Source organism: Aedes aegypti, chromosome 1, assembly GCF_002204515.2.
Source record: "Aedes aegypti strain LVP_AGWG chromosome 1, AaegL5.0 Primary Assembly, whole genome shotgun sequence".
Classification (NCBI taxonomy): Eukaryota; Metazoa; Arthropoda; class Insecta; order Diptera; family Culicidae; genus Aedes; species Aedes aegypti.
The window spans coordinates 12055967-12072570 of record NC_035107.1 but is presented as its reverse complement, the minus strand read 5'-3'; the positions used below and the strand labels follow the sequence as shown (position 1 = coordinate 12072570).

General features: G+C 40.7%; 1 long non-coding RNA gene across 1 annotated transcript; it reads right to left on the bottom strand.

Moving 5' to 3' along the window:
* Nucleotides 1-1193: 1193 nt before the first annotated feature.
* On the bottom strand, nucleotides 1194-1627 carry LOC110674356. Its single transcript, XR_002498787.1, has 3 exons — nucleotides 1557-1627; nucleotides 1372-1503; nucleotides 1194-1317 (listed from the first exon to the last, which is right to left on the bottom strand). It is a non-coding gene; the product is annotated as an uncharacterized LOC110674356 (long non-coding RNA).
* Nucleotides 1628-16604: the final 14977 nt, after the last annotated feature.

The window sequence follows — 16604 nt, the reverse complement described above, 5'->3', positions numbered from 1 at the left end:
TAGCTGCCAACATCTGAACTGCAACCAATCAGAATGAACGAAGGGGAAACGACGAAGGGGAAAATAAGATCGGGATGCAACGGAAATAAAGAACCAGAACAAGAAGCAGTGCGACAAATTAGCTCCACCCTTTCCAATTCCAAAGCTTTTTTTTTTGCTTTAATGCATTGTGGTAACGGCTATATTTCGGGAATCTAAAATTAATGGAAATGCTAATTATTATATTTTTTTTTTCTCATCTCTTTATTATTCGCACCGCTATCTTATGCTACACCGCAGACTTGAGAATCATTGTATCATTGAACGAAACCATCTAATCAAAGTATGCTAGTAGAGTCCACAGTTTTGAAAAACAGCCGAAAACAACAATCATCAGTATGGTTTCCAAGGTATCATAGCAGCCGATCCATGATGCTTTGTGAAAATCAGTAATGTGACAGCTGCGGTAGCTTTCTGTTCAACCGCAGAACGGAAAGTTATCTCTGAAATTGCAATATTACACAGCTCGCGCAAACATTCGCGCAACTTGCACAAATGTTCGTGCATTGCACGCACTGTGTAATCAAAGCTTTAGTGTAATCGTTTTGAATCCTGATTTTTCAATCTCAGTGAGCGTAGTTTTGCTAGGGATTCAATCCTAGGATTGAATCCTTGTTAATGAAATGCTATCATTGTTTTGTGTGGAATTCTGACAGTTATGCAGTTTTTGCGAGCGCTCATGACCGCCATAAGTAAGCTCAGTTTGGGATCATCAAAATATGACGTCCATCATTTTGTTCTACGAAAGTGTGACAGTACGTGTATAAGGTATTGGAAAAAATCTTGACAGAGGGGGAAGGGGGATCTTTAAATCTAAAAAAACGATGGACGTCATATTTGAATCTTTCCTTTCTGATACGAATCAAACGATCTGAAAATTTACATGGGTCGTTTGAAAACCAATTGATAAGTTTTACGACCGATCACACACAAGTTGAAGCTTGCTGAATCCCTACCAGGAAGAGAGCTTATTTGTGGCGGTATCGACGCTCTTAAAAAACTTGATGAATATTGTGCTTTTAATTTATGTCAAGAGATAAATAAGATTCGTGCAACGCTCTAGCTTCTGCAGTGGACAGGATGAAATGCAAGACTTTCAAGTGTTTTTAGTTTGGGATCTCGCTCGAAAGGACGGGAATAACACTTCAAAGTAATTCTTTGCAAAACCGTTCAATGATAATAATTTTATTTCTGACATATTTTATTCCATATTTTTCATATCCAATTCCTTAGCGCTGAGTACATTTTTCTTGAGGGCACCAACTAAGCAAGGGACGACTGAAATACTTGAATATGATTAGAGTCAGTTATTTATAAATTCCAGGTACGGACATAATACGGTTAGGCGCCATCATAATGTTGAATATGACCTCTGCAAACTGCACATTCTGGACCACCTTTTGTTGGATGCGTTCGACCTGGGGGGGGGGGCCGACTTAGACAGATGCAATTGCAAGCATTTGTCTAAAATATTATGGTTAGAGACGCTCAAATATTACATGAATGGTTTTACCTACATATGGGTTGCTAGAGTCAATGCAATTTTCTCACCAGTCGCTGAAACATTTGTGTCTTGTCAAACCAAGCTTTTCACTGATACTAAATCATCAACGGTAACTAGATACATTTTCATAGTTACGCCAGATATAATCGTCATCAAGGATTGAATCCTGGGATTCAATCATCTCATACAAGAGGCAAGATTCAATGCATGTCTTGATTTAAACAAATTGAGCGCGCGCGAACGATCTTGCACGGAAAGATTTGGATCTCAGCAGCTCTTGGAGTGAGATTTTTTAAAGACTGACTGTTTATAGATTTCCCGAAGGAGGGAAAAAGAGCGATTTTCTGAAGAAGTCACCGTGCAATGGGCAGTTTGAGTAGGGTAAGTGATACATCAGTTGTGGGTGTTCCTGTAGTTGCGGTAATGCCATTTTCACTGATTTTTTTTGCATTAGCCACAGAATCGACACTGCCAATCGACGTATTGGCTTGTTGATACACGGAATCGTTGAAAAGAGCGTTCAAGTTGCCTTAAAACTGATGAAATAACACTAAAATTGCTAAAAAAAAAAATTTCCACAGGCGGTGTTTTAAAAATATAATACTTGTTACATTTGCATTTCCATTTGAAAGTTTTAAGATAACCCCAAAAACTGATCCCTTTGAAGAAGCTGTAGAGGACCACGTGATTATTGAGTTGAAAGCGAATTCATGTTGGGGTAAAACGCCCTTCTCTAGTGAACAGCGAGTCCTGAGTTCATTTCTCATCGAGATAACATGTAACTTTTTCGCAAATTTCACTTCAATTTGTCAATTTAATCCAATTTCAAAGTATGCGTATTGTTTAGTTTTATGGTAGTTGTTCCCTCCACTCGACTGGTTAGCCGTAAACGATAAAACATAATTCAAAAGTATTTAAAATTGGTGCATATCGTAACTGAGGTGGCAACTGAGAACCTTCGCTTTCCTATATTTAGACTGCTACAGCTACCTCCAAACGAGACAGAACTCGTAGTAAACACAATAAAAGTAACTGTCGGTCCGCAAACCACCTGAAAAACTGCACTCAGCCAAAACAAGTCCCTCCATCCGAACTGACGCTGGAGGATTCTGTCATGGCCATTCGGATTGAAAGATTTCTTTCACCCAACCTTCATCCTTCGACGAAGTAGCAATCAACATCTCTTTGAAGTTGAAGCAGCCGCATGAATGCATACCGTCCAAGCTCCAGCTCTAGCAGCAAGTAAGTGACCTACACCAGATAGACTGGTATTACGGGTTGAATTTTTTCATCTGCACAAACATAACCTCACAACTGAGGCTATGACCGACCACTAGAGCCCATAGGGGAGTGAAAGTGAGTTTTTGCCAGTGGTGAGCATTTGCGGAAAAAAATGACGTTTCCACCAGTGGTGGTGGCATAAATCAGATAAGCAACCCCCGGTCTCTTTTATTGGCTTTAGAGAGGCTACCGATCCCGGCTTTACTGCGACACGCCAAACCAGATTTGGAGACCACAACGCACTCGTTCATACTCCTACCGGTTGGAGATCTAGTCTTCCGTTCCGACGACGACCGACATCACGTAATCCGTTGGAACGCAGCTTGCTTCGGTTGCGTTGATGTTGAACCAGGCTACTTTGATCTCTGATCTCATGAGCAATTTTTCGAATTTATTTCATGACCTAGGCTAAGGAACACGCAGCAATGGAGGGACGTCTTTTGTTTCACTATGAGTAACTGCCGATGCCAAAATTGACCTAGATAAGCAGCAACAAGACCCCATCGAACCTTGAGGAAAACAACGACCGCATAACTTCGGGCAATCGGACGCACTTGCCATTGTTGGCTTAAGTAAAACTACACAATCGGCCAGCACGATCGCGTGTCAGTAGAAATTGCCCGCATTCGAAAGAAATTACAACCTCTTAATCTTAATTGCAGCGCAGGATGGCAAAACCATGCACGATCACGATCAGTGCGCGACAGAGGTCGGTCTCATGAATACATGTGGTCACCTCCTTCAACGCACTCACGCTGCTGTTCCGATCGAAACACCCCGACCCTGTCCGGCCAAGTGCTGAATTAAAAAAAAACTTGAAACGAGAGCAAAATGGTACTTATTCAATTTCCCATAAACGGACCCGGCCGGTCACCTTGTCCAAAATTCGCCTCTTTCAGGCGATTCGTATTCGCTACCGTTGCCATAATACGCCAAGCCAACCACCGAACAGTAGTTAGGCACCTATTGACACAATTAAAATGTCGTTAAAGAAGTATAAGCACTTTTGAATTTTTGAGGTTTTTCACGGTCTACTGCGATCGCTCGGACCGCGTCAATTTTTGGAGTCTGAAGACTTCTTGACCCTCATCGGAATGCAGCTAACAAAGCAAGCCGGTGTAAGAACCATCCTTCGTCTCGGCCTGCTGAGACTTTATCTGCAATGCACTACGGCAAATTACATTTTATGTGAGATGTCTTCGCCTTACTTAGCATTCGATGCTTGTTGTTGTTCACTTGAGTTTTTGCGTGGCTTTATCCAGGCTGGCGCTTTCCGTCCGCTGTTTTGGTCCGACCGAGTGTCGATTTCGTAACAACTGCTGCCAGAGACCTTGGGCTGAAATTTCAGTTTTATTTCCAAGCTTGGAACCACGAGAAGTCGGCGGCGAGTTTGTGTCTTTTCTTCGTTTCCCCGTTTGGACCTCCGGGTACCTCTAAGTCCGGCAAGTAACGAGGGATGCAGTGCGGCAAAATCTCTCGGCTTAAACCGGTGCTTACCAGTTCCCTCAAAAGGTGATGCTGTTCAGTTCGAAATGGAAACAAATGAGTGCGGTAGGTAATAAAAATTCGAGCTCACGTGATGCTCATTAATGGTTTTTTTCGGGCTTAAACTTGGTGGTCGGAGCTGACCCTGACTCTCAATTAGTGCACGATGTACGGACCAGGGGTCGAATCTGTTTGGTAGTGTTAGTGCTGCGATGCAAATAGTTTTTCTGTTTCATTAGTTTTTTTTTTTTATTTGAATGGTGATTTGATAGTTAACAAGAAAATACTATACCATCTGCGTTGTACGGAATACAGCAGACAAAGACGAAATTAAGTCGTAGTAATCGAGCTCAGAATGTGTACAAATTCTAGTACTACATTTGGTCCCTCAGTATATTTAAGTTTGCCTAATCGCTGTGCGACAAAAGAAACGAAGATAATAAATCTTCGAGCTGTTCATTGGAATATTTATAAATAGCTTTCAAAAAAACCCACTGCCGAAGTGAATCAAAAGTGCCAAGAATAGGATCCAGCTCCCTAGTAGAGAAAAATCTAGAAGGTTGAAGAATCCATAATTAAAACAGTCCTTTTGCACTGAACAGTAGAAAAGGGCTGTTTTAATTGAGGATCTAAGACTGACAGCCAAAAAATCATTCATTAACGAATTTTTAGACTTTAGCTAAAAATCTTGATGTTCTTTGGAGAACGTTAGAGGATACTTTAAATTTTATTCTCTTCTCGTTTGCTTAGGTTTTCCTTAAATTGACGCTTATATTGAGCTGTTCGCTAACCCAATCCGCATGATTATTAAATAAAATAACTCATTACGCGTGGTAAAGATGGACAAATTATGGGTGAAATTATGAAAAAAAATCCACGTGCTAGGCTGGGATTTGAACCCAGGCTTCTTGTATGCTAGACGAGCGCTTTACCAACTAAGCTACTGAGCCATTTGGTGCCCCTGTCTGGTCTGCGGAGATTTGAATTCTAAACTTGTAACCAACTCAGTTATTGAGTCACCAAGTGACTCGGTAGCTTAGTTGGTAAAGCGCTCGTCTAGCATACAAGAGTCCTGGGTTCGAATCCCAGCCGAGCGCGTGATTTTTTTCATAATTTCACCAATAAGTTGCCAATCTTTACCACGCGTAATGAGTTGATTAATTTAGTTTTTACTTGTTACTGAAACTATATGCCCTTTTGCTTAGTTTATATCTTTTCTAATACCCCTCTCAATCCCTACATTATCCTCCTGATCTACCGTTAAGTCACCAGTCACCGTGCGGCCTCCATTTACCGTGCACATATACAAATTCCTACAGAATATCCATACAATTTTCACAAATTATTCTTTTGTCAGCAAAATAAGATAAAACTGATGAAATGAAGTAGTTTTAGTCACAAAGCAATTTGAAAAACCTAGTTTATGTGCATTTACAATACACGACGCGAGACTGGACACAACACTTATTGTTCTTACAAACATAAAAAGGAATTAAAATTTACCTTTTCCGTCGACCGGTTTCGGGCTCGATGTTGCCCATCTACAGGACGATGTACAACTGATTACACGAAGAAAACAACACAGCTTCGTACTTTCTCCAGTACTCGTCAGAAAGAGAAAGCATCAACGAATATTTCGTTTCGTCAAGAGGAAAAGTGGCGAAGTTATTGGAGCATCGTCATCATTCATCAGTGGTTGTTCTGCAGAGGCGATGAACATTGATTCCCAAGCATTCAGGTGGGAAACTTTTCTGATGCTCTTTTTAAGCTTCGCGTGTTCCCAGTCTATGGTGTGGTTAAGCTCTGTAGAGTGTGCTGCCACACTTGATTCGTGGACTTTTTCGTTGTCCACGGCGTTTTTATGCTCCCTCAAACGAACTCTAAATTTCCGACGGGTTTGTCCAATGTATACCGATGGACAACTTTTGCAGGGAATCTCGTAGATTCCAGACAATTCGTCTGCTGGAATTTTATCCTTGAGGGCACATAAATATTCCTTCAACGTGTGACCGCTCTTATAAACTGCATGCAGTCCGTGTTGTTTGAGAACAGTTTGCATGGAGTTTGTGATTTTCGGATAGAACGGTAAGCTTATCCGAACAGCTTTTTCTTTTTGTGGTTGGAGTGTGGTTGCGTTTTGGCGATGTTTTTTCCGTTCATGTTTCCTGAGGATTCTTTTTACAAATTCTGCACTGTAACCATTCAAGGTCGCGGCTTCGTGAATTTTCTTCTTCTCCGCCACGAATTCTTGGTTCTCCATAGGAATGTTGAAAAGTCGGTGAGCCATTGAATGGAAAGCAGCTTGCTGTTGTGCGCCGAAGTGGTTGGAGTCAGACGTTATATAACGGTCGGTTGACGTAGGTTTACGGTAGATACCAAATTTCAGAGTGTTGTCCTCCTTCCTTGCAATAATCAAATCCAGGAAGGGGAGTTTTCCGTCCGACTCTTTCTCTACTGTAAATTTGATGGTGCTGTGCCGAGAGTTCAACATCTCAAGCGTTTGTGACAAATACCGCTCTTTTACTATTGCAAAAATATCATCAACATAACGTCTCCAAATGCGTGGAAATAGTTTTTCTTTTTGAAGTTCCATTTCGAAATCGCTCATAGTTTATGTGGTCAAAATCATTTGAATTCTGTTTGATAATGAGATTTTTCATCACTCTTAGTAGAAACGCCAAAAAATCACATTTTTCATTTTAACGATAGAGTATGAAATTTTTCTAAATTCCAACAAGTTTTCACTGTGGATACTATGAGTAAGATGTATTTCATCGTATGAGCAATGAGATTTTATGCAAATTAGATTTTTTTTATTTAGTTTCAGTCGAAACCCAAATGCACGGTGAATGGATCCTTTTCAATATACATGGTTCCTATTGCCGTGCATTAGTGTAAAAGGCATGAAACTATTCGGTAATATTATATTTATTGTTATGTCGTCATTAAACTACTTCATATTTAGTTTTTGAGTGAATATGGAATGGTTTGGGCAATACAGTCATACCTCCTTTAACGGTTTTAATGAAAAAATAATTATTTAAACAATTTTATTTTTTATGGTTTTTTTTATTGTAAATGAAGATTTGCATACTCTAAAAAATGAGTGCACACACTACTAGCAACATAGTTGCTCTATCAACAACGTTTCTTCAAGATACAAAATTAAATCATGACGAAAACTATACGCACGGTAAATGGTGACATAGAACGGTACGAGGCGACCTTAACATGACATTTTCAAACATAATTTTTGAATATTTTTTTGTTATGCATCACTAGTTTTAGGTTTTTCCCTGAATTATTATATAATTGCACGCTACGTAGTGGTATTCTAGTACGCTTTGAACAATTTGAAAAAGTTATATATTTTTTTTAAGTGCAAATTTTTCTTAAATGCACGGTGAATGGTAGCTTGACGGTACTCTTATAATAATAAGATCATTTCTTATATGGACAAATAAATTCAGATTATCTTTCATTCATCCCTTGGTTGTCCTTGAGATTCTTCATACTATATAACAAACATATACAGGTCGGACTCGATTATCCGGAGACTCGATTATCCGGCGACTCGATTATCCAGGATTCGATTATCCCAAAAAAAAAAAAAAAAAAAAAAAAAAAAAAAAAAAAAAAAAAAAAAGATTTACGAATTTTTTAACAGAAAGTACACAAAATTGTATGAAAAAACTTGTTTAAAATCATTTTTTCTCATAACTTCTTACTTAAATTTTTAACATTTTTCATGTCTTCTACAAAGTTGTTCAACATCTTAAAACGCGTGTTTTTGCTGAACATAGCACCTCTCTATCTCTTAAAATAAAAGATTTATCAGTCGAATTCGTTTTAACAAGGCTTATTTGTTTAATAGTAAAAACCCATGCAAAGACGCTTATAGACAAAAGTGTTAATCAAATGCCAAAAGGGGAGATATGGTACTTTCATGATTTGTAAGTGTTGTCTGCGCCATTTTGCGCCGAAGCCAGTTATAGAGACCTAAACTACCCCTTGAAAAAAGAGTAATTCATGAATAACTTAGTTACTTCAAAAGATAGAGTGATGATATGTTCAGCAAAAACACGGGTTTTTTCATGAAAAACAACTTTGTAGAAATCACAAAAAATGTTAAAAATTATGGAAAAATGTTATGATAAAAAGTATGATTTTTAGGGGTCATTCACATACAACGGCATATATCTCAAAAATTGTAAGAGATAGAAAAATCGTGTCTTCGACAAAGTTGTTTCAAATTGCCAATTCTACAACTTTGCCGAAGACACTATACGTCTATCTGAATGTTATGAAAAAATAGTTTTTCTATCTCTCTGCCAGGTGGATTGATCACAAAACTTTTTTCGTCAAAAGTTGCGCTTTAATAAACCAAGAAACTTCTCCGAACAAACTATATCGCTAAAATCAACGTTTTGGGCGCTATTCAAAAAGCGCATGAAATCGAGAAAATAAAACACAGTGCAAGGGTGGCTAAGTATTTAACAAATCTGTCAAAGCAGAATTGCAGTCGCTTGGTTACAACCTTGACTGGCCACTGCCGACTCAACTATCACATGGCAAATATTCAGTGTGTTGATACATTTGTGTGTGATAGTTGTGATTCCGATTATGGAAGTTCTCATCACCTTATACGTAACTATCAAGTTTTCGCGTAATTGCGATTCTAATTACTTGGTAAACACTTATTAAGTGAAACTGATTTCAGAAACCTGAATCTTCAGGACTTTCTGGTATTCTTAACCCGCTGTGGGCGTTTTGCAGTGCCCTTTTTAGGGCGCTGTTCGAACCCATTGTGGTATGGAGCTACATGCTCTTAATTCGCTTATGCAATTTTCCCTCTTCAAGGGATCCCACTCCTATTTCCTCCCATCTTTCCCTTCCCTTTCCTCTCCCATCGGGTAGATGATGAAATAGGCTCAAATATGGCGATGGCACAAATTTCCCAAATGGCGGGGAACGTGCCTCTGGAGCCGGCCTTCTAATACCTGATACCCCCTCATTCCTACTCCTCACTCCTCTTTGCTCATTCCTCACTCTTCACTGCTCATTCCACACTCCTCGTTCATCATTCCTCACTTCTCACTCCTAATTCTTAGCTCCGCATTTCTCGTTCCTCATTCCTTGTTCGTTTCTCATTCCTCACTCATTACTTTTTACTACTCACCCCTCACTTTTCATTCCAAACTCCTCTTTCCTCACTCCTCATTCCGCATTCCTCATGCCTTATTTTTCATTACTCACTCCATTCCTTATTACTCACTCCTTATTCCTCACTTCTCACTCCTCATTCCTCACTCCTCATTTCACATTCCTTACTTCTCATTTCACATTCCTAACTTCTCACTCCTCATTTCTCATTTCTCACTTCCTACTCCACACTCCTCGTTCCTCACTCCTCATCCATGTAGGGAGGAACCGGCACATGCAAAGCTAATGACTTGATCATCCGAATCGCAATGGGAGCAATTCCAGCACAACCTCATTGTTCAAAACACTTTACAAGACTGGCGTGTCATTCGTCTCTTCTCGTTTGCTTAGTTTTTCCTTGTTACTGAAACTATATGGTCGGCGTTAAGTCAGAGGGGACCAAGTACAAAATTTGTGAAAATTGGATTATTCACTCATTAGATGCGAAATTACCTTAACTCCGTTTCATCAGATTTGATAAATACTGTAAATTGCGAGAGATATGTTACAAATTTACTTTGGATGATCAATAAAAATCGATAAAAGTGTGCAGTCAGAGTGGACCAAGTGCTTATTAACATATCAGCGAAAATTATCAGCGCGCTGAGGATTGCGAGGAAAAGAAAAACATTTCAATAGATTTTTTAGATTTTTCGACATCGAATGATTTTTCTTCTTATTTATCAATAGAAATTTATAAATATTTCCTAATTGGATGTATTTGATTTTGGTTTTTGACCATTTTCCTTACTTGGATGGGTGGTCAGAAATTGCAACAATTTCTGTGCAGACAGAGTGGACCAAGTGTTGAAAAGCATTAAACTCATTGATTATTGCATTTCTTTGAGTCAATTTTAGAAACCGATAGGAGTTTATGTTAGTTCTATGGTGTATGTATGGAATGTGCTAGAAATCGCTTATTGTACCAGTATATTTTGGTCGGTACTTAAGATTTTCACTTGGTCCACTCTGACTGAATGCATATTTGAATATTTCTGGCCTTCAATACCCTGACCCTGCAAAACCTTAATTTTCAAGCTATCGTAATGCCACTGATTTCGGTATTGACGATATGAATTATTGAAGAATTTACTATACTGGTGTCGAAGGGTCTTCATAATCTGCTTATGTTAGAGATATGCACCCAGTTTGACCATGCAAGCATTGAATGATTGTTATTTTCATAGAAATTGTTCAGTCAGAGTGGACCAAGTACACATAGTCCATCAGAAAATCGTTCTATCAGAGGTTTGGATTATGATTTTTCATGATTATCACTTCACATTATATTGTTTGAAAGAAACACAAAGATGTGTAGAAATATTGAACCAAAATTTAAACGAAATCGAAAATTACAGAGCGTTAGAATTTAAACCCATTTTTCTCAAAATATGAAAAAAGTCACTTGGTCCACTCTGACTTAACGCCGACCATATGGCCTTCTGCTTAGTTTATATTGCGACTTTTACACCCAAGACTCACCCCAAATTTCGTATTATCTCAGTCGAATCTCGCATACGATTTCGCAGTGGAAATGTATACAAAAAAGGTCTGTCATAAGAAAGGTTGTTTCAGCTTTTTGACAGTTGACCAATAAGCCTACCTAGTCGAACAGACCTGTTGTACCGTGGTGAATCAAAATCTGGACGGGACCAATATCCGGACACTTTGATGAAATTTAATTATTTCAATGTTAAATATCCTTCCAATCATAAGAATACTATTCCTACGATTAATGATAACTATTGTTGACCATTGTAACGTGAATTGCCATCAAGTTAGCCTTGAAAAACTTTGGTAAAAACAAAAACAAATGTTAGCTTCACTCGGACGTGTTGATTTGGAAAATCCACGAAAACCGGAGAAATTGTACTTAATGCACCACCACAATTCGACGATTCAAAACGCGTTTATTAAGTGCTAATCTTGTGTGCTGATGTTCTGAAGTGATTTGTTTGTTTTTTTTTCTTCCTGTTGAATTCAATAGTTTCGAAAAATTATGAAAATACATATACTTTTGTGCTAAAAGAAAAGTGTCCGGATAGTGATGTCGTGTGGTTTTGAATCCGGACGCAGTGCTTCAGCATCTTATTTACAAGGCTCAACCAGAAATATTACATTTAATATATTTAATAATTGTTGGAAAATCTGGAAAAAAGGTGAAAGTGATGTTGTTGTGATTTTAAGCAAAAATAACTGAAAATGAGTGTAAATTAATTGTTATTGTCGGGGAGGAATGAGGCGCATATCACAGTATCGTTTGAAGTCTTTAAAAACAACCTTTTATGATGTTTCAGATCATACAACAGATGAAAAATATTAGTTTTCCAAAATCTTTGAATCTACGTATTATTATATCAAGGTATGTTGAATATTTTTAAGTTTTATGTGAAAAACAGCTGTGATTGTTTGAATGTCCGGAATTTGATGCATCGATGTCCGGATTTTGATTCACGTGTCCGGATTTATGGACACGTCAAAGTGCAGAAAGAACACAATTTTTACGATAATTTCACTGAATTCATAGTAAATTTTATGAAAATTATCAAGTTCTAACCTTATAGCTATTATCTCAAAGTAAAACATAATAAAATATCGATTATCCAATAGTATATGACCATTTGAATATGGGTATCACCTTAGGCGTCCGGGTATTGATGCAGCACGGTACGCAATTGTGCGATTTGTGCGCAATAAAGAGTCTAAATTATAAAGAGACGAAATCTGATCATATTCAAAATAAATCAGCTAGCAACTATGCCGAATCTATTACGCAGCACTGCCAATGTTGAATCCCACGCTAAAAGTGAGTCACAGGTTTTATGTGTTGAGTTTTCACAGGTTTGGGTAACGACTGAAAAATTGACTGAATGTGTGGAAAACCAATGTAATGAGTAGAGCATTCTTTATGCAAAGCATGAAAATTGCAACCGACACTCAAGTATTCAGAAAATATGCTACTTCAGAAGAAGCAAAATTTTCGTGGGCGGTAACTTTTTTGTGTGAGTCATTTTCAGCTTGTGTGAAAAAGTGTTTGACAAGTCTCCTGCTCGATTGGAATGACATTGACAGTAAACTTGGAATTCCAATTGGAACATTTCGCTTCTTTACCTATAGTTTCTTTAGTGCGCAATACATTGTAGGGGTGTTCCATTAATTACGTAAGGGTTTATGGGGGGAGGGGGGTTGAAGAATTCTTACGCGCCATACAAATTATTTTTGGTTTTCATACAAAAAATCTTACCATGGGGGGAAGGGGGTTGAAAAACCGCTAAAATTGTCTTACGTAATTAATGGACAGCCCCGTACTGTGATAATCGTTGAGTCTAATCGGGGGAAAATGTCGCAGCGAAATTATACTTGGAGGGATGTAAAAATTATCATAGCAATCTAAACATTCGTGAAAGACCCAATATATTCGCTAATACCCCTCTCAATCCCTACAACTGTCAAGGGGTCGGTCGATGGGGTTCGATAATAAACGATAGGAAATTGACATTCCCAACAGGATCGAGGTCAGGAGGAGCTCGGATGGAGGACAGTCGAGGTTGCGACCCTAAGGAGAGTGCTAGCTACTGATGGATATATCAGTCAGTAGCTGTCTAGTTGATGGAAATGACTTCTGCATTGTCTTTCTTTAATGATTTACAATCGTTTGTGGACGTGCTAGCCTCGCTAGGATCTGTGTGGTACTAACGGACTAGCTTTTCAACAATCGTAACTTCATAATTCCTCTAGGGCTTCAGGAATTTAGGAGAAAATCTCAAAATTTCTTAAAGTTGTACGTTGTTATCATTACGAGTAGTATCCCCCACCGAGCAGGAGTACTGCCTCTCGGTGGTGGGCAATGAATTATCGTGATAGTAGAAGACAAGAATCGTTCGTTATTCGTCTGCCCCTTCGGGACCAAGTAAAACACAACGTAGGGCCTGGTCAACCCTGGACGAAACAGTAACTCTCCGATGTACCGAAGATCCGCGGTTTCAGCATCGTAGCGCTGCAGGAGGTGTGTTGGACAGGTTCGATGGTGCGAACGTTTAGAAGTAATCATACCATCTACCAGAGCTGCGGCAACACACGTGAGCTGGGAACAGCTCGGCCAATCAACGAAAGAATGTGCAAGATGAGGTTCAACTTTAGCATCATAAACGTGGATAGCCCTCACTCCGGAAGCACTGATGATGACAAGGATGCATTATAAGCGCAGCTCGAACGCGAGTACAACCGCACAGCCTTCCGTATCGGTACAGCTGGAGATCACCACAGCAGACGGAATCATAAATCAACCACGTTTTGATCGATGGACGGCACTTTTCCGATATAACCGACGTCAGAACCTATCGTGGCGTTAACATTGACTCTGATCACTATCTGATCCATCATCAACAATGTACGGTATCGACGCCCGCCTCGGTGTAATCTAGCGTGACTGGCCCAACCGAACGTCACCGCCGCATGCTGCAGCAAGGAACGCGACACGCGGAGCGATATAAAAGGAAACGAAAGCGGCAAACCCGCCTATTCCAGGACAAAAAGCGTCACCTGGAAGGAGCAGAATGTGAAGAAATGGAGCAGTTGCATCGTTCACAAAAAACGCGGAAGTGCTACGAGAAGCTTAACGCATCCCGAAAAGGCTTCGTGTCGTGAGCCGAAATTTGTAAGGATAAGGATGGGAGCATCTTGACGGACGGACGTGAGGTGATTGAAAGGTGGAAGCAGCACTACGATGAGCACCTGAATAGCACGTAGAACACAGGCGCAGAGGGTTACGACAGCGGAGGAAATGACTACGTCAGCACGGTGGATTAAGGAAACCAACCTGTTCCCACATTGAGGGAAGTTAAGGATGACATCAACCCGCTCAAGAACAACAAGGCAGCTGGTAAGGATGGTATTGGAGCTGAACTCATCAAAATAGGTCAGGAGATGTTGGCGGCCTGTCTTCACCGGCTGATTGTCCGAATCTGGGAAACGGAACAGCTGCTGAAGGAGTGGAAGCAAGGGGTCATATGCCGCATCTACAAAAAAGCGACATACTGGAATGGTTTTCAGTTTATTGGTGCTTTTCGGTGATGGTTTGTAACTTCCGTTGATGAATTTTTACGTTTCAACCTACTTTTATTTTTTCGGTCATCTTCAGAAAAATTCCGTCGACCGTTCGTCCGTTGAGGCGGCACAATTAATACTGGAATGTGAAAACTATCGTGCGATCACTATCCTGAATGCCGCCTACAAAGTGCTATCCCAGATTATCTTCCGTCGTCTATCACCAATAGCAAATGAGTTTGTGGGAAGTTATCAAGCTGGTTTCATCAACGGCCGCTCGACGACGGACCAAATCTTCACTGTACGGCAAATCCTCCAGAAATACCGTGAATACCAAGTCCCAATGCATCACCTGTTCATCGATTTCAAAGCGGCTTATGATAGCATCGATCGCGAAGAACTATGGAAAATCATGGACGAGTACAGTTTCCCGGGAAGCTCACAAGACTAATAAGAGCAACAATGGACGGTGTGCAGAATAACGTGAAGATTTCGGGCGAACATTCCAGTTCATTCGACAGGGTGATCACGCAAGAAGGTGTCATGCGGAGAGCCGGGTTCAATAACCGAGGTACGATTTTCACATGATCCAGCCAATTATTTTGCTTCGCGTACGATATCGATATTGTCGGCAGAACATTTGGAACGGTGGCAGTCCTGTACACCCGCCTGAAACGTGAAGCGACAAAAGTCGGCTTGGTGGTAAATGCGTCAAAATGCTGATAGGTGGGACCGAGCGCGACAGAGCCCGTCTAGGAAGCAGTGTTACGATAGACGGGGATACTATTGAGGTTGTTGATGATTTCGTCTACCTCGGATCCTTGTCAACTGCTGATAACAACGTTAGTCGTGTGAAATACGGAGACGCATCATCAGTGGAAGTCGCGCCTACTATGGCCTCCAGAAGAAGCTGCGGTCGAGAAAGATTCACCCCCGCACCAAATGGCTGCGGAGAATGAATCACGAGCTCGCTAGGCAATACCGCGAACCCAGTATCCAGAAGGTTGCGAAAGCCGGAAGGGTGCGTTGGGCAGGGCATGTAGCAAGACTACTGGACTACAACCCTGCAAAGATGGTGTTCACGGTGAACCCGTTGGTACAAGAAGGCAGGGAGCACAGTGCGCGAGATGACTTGATCAGGTGCAACAAGATCTGGAAAGCGTGGGCTAAAATCGAAGTTGGAGGGACACATTCATGGACCGAATAAATTGGCGTAACATCGTTAACGAGCTTTTATCAAACTAATTGATGTAACACCAAGTAAATACAATAATGAAATTAATAAATAATAACGCCATCAGTTTCAAATGTCGCAAATGGAAAGTGATATTGCACCACAATTGAGACGAGAATGATGTGTATCTAATACGACGTGATATTACACTTATATTTTGCTGTGGTTAGTTGATTCTTTTGGTGTCAGCCAACAATGTATCAAACTACCCTACCACAATATATCACAGAAGCACCGCGACGTACGTTCGTACATCCAACGATCCCAACGTGCCATGTGGCGAAGTGCCCAAGGCGCCAAAAACACTCGCTCTAAAGCGGTGCCCCGTGCTCTCTTTACACAGTGCCGTTGCCGGCGTCGATCTTCCAATGACAAGAGCGAATGAGCAAGCGTCGACAACGTCGTCGCCGTCGCCGCCGACTGCGTTCTTCTATCCTTTCGCTTTCGATCATAAAATCCGCCGTCAATTGACACGGAGTCGGGTAGTTGTTGGGCGCCCCAACATCTTCAGCTTATGGTTTCACCCTTCACCGACGCACGCGTTGCAATTGCAACACTAAGAAGAGAGAGAGAACGCCGACGTCCGCGAAACTCTCTCACGGCGCGTTGATGCGCGCGCGCCTCAGGCGTATTCAGCTCAGCACAGCATGCTTCGATTCAAACGAGGCATCGCGTCTCGCGCGATCAAAGTAACGCACATGATCGCGCGGTACATGTTCAAGTCGTCGCGACGACGACGACGCCGACGGCGGCGTCGCGCGATCGAGAATCGAAAGGTCCACCTAGTCAGAGCAGTCTGCATGTGCGGCAAAG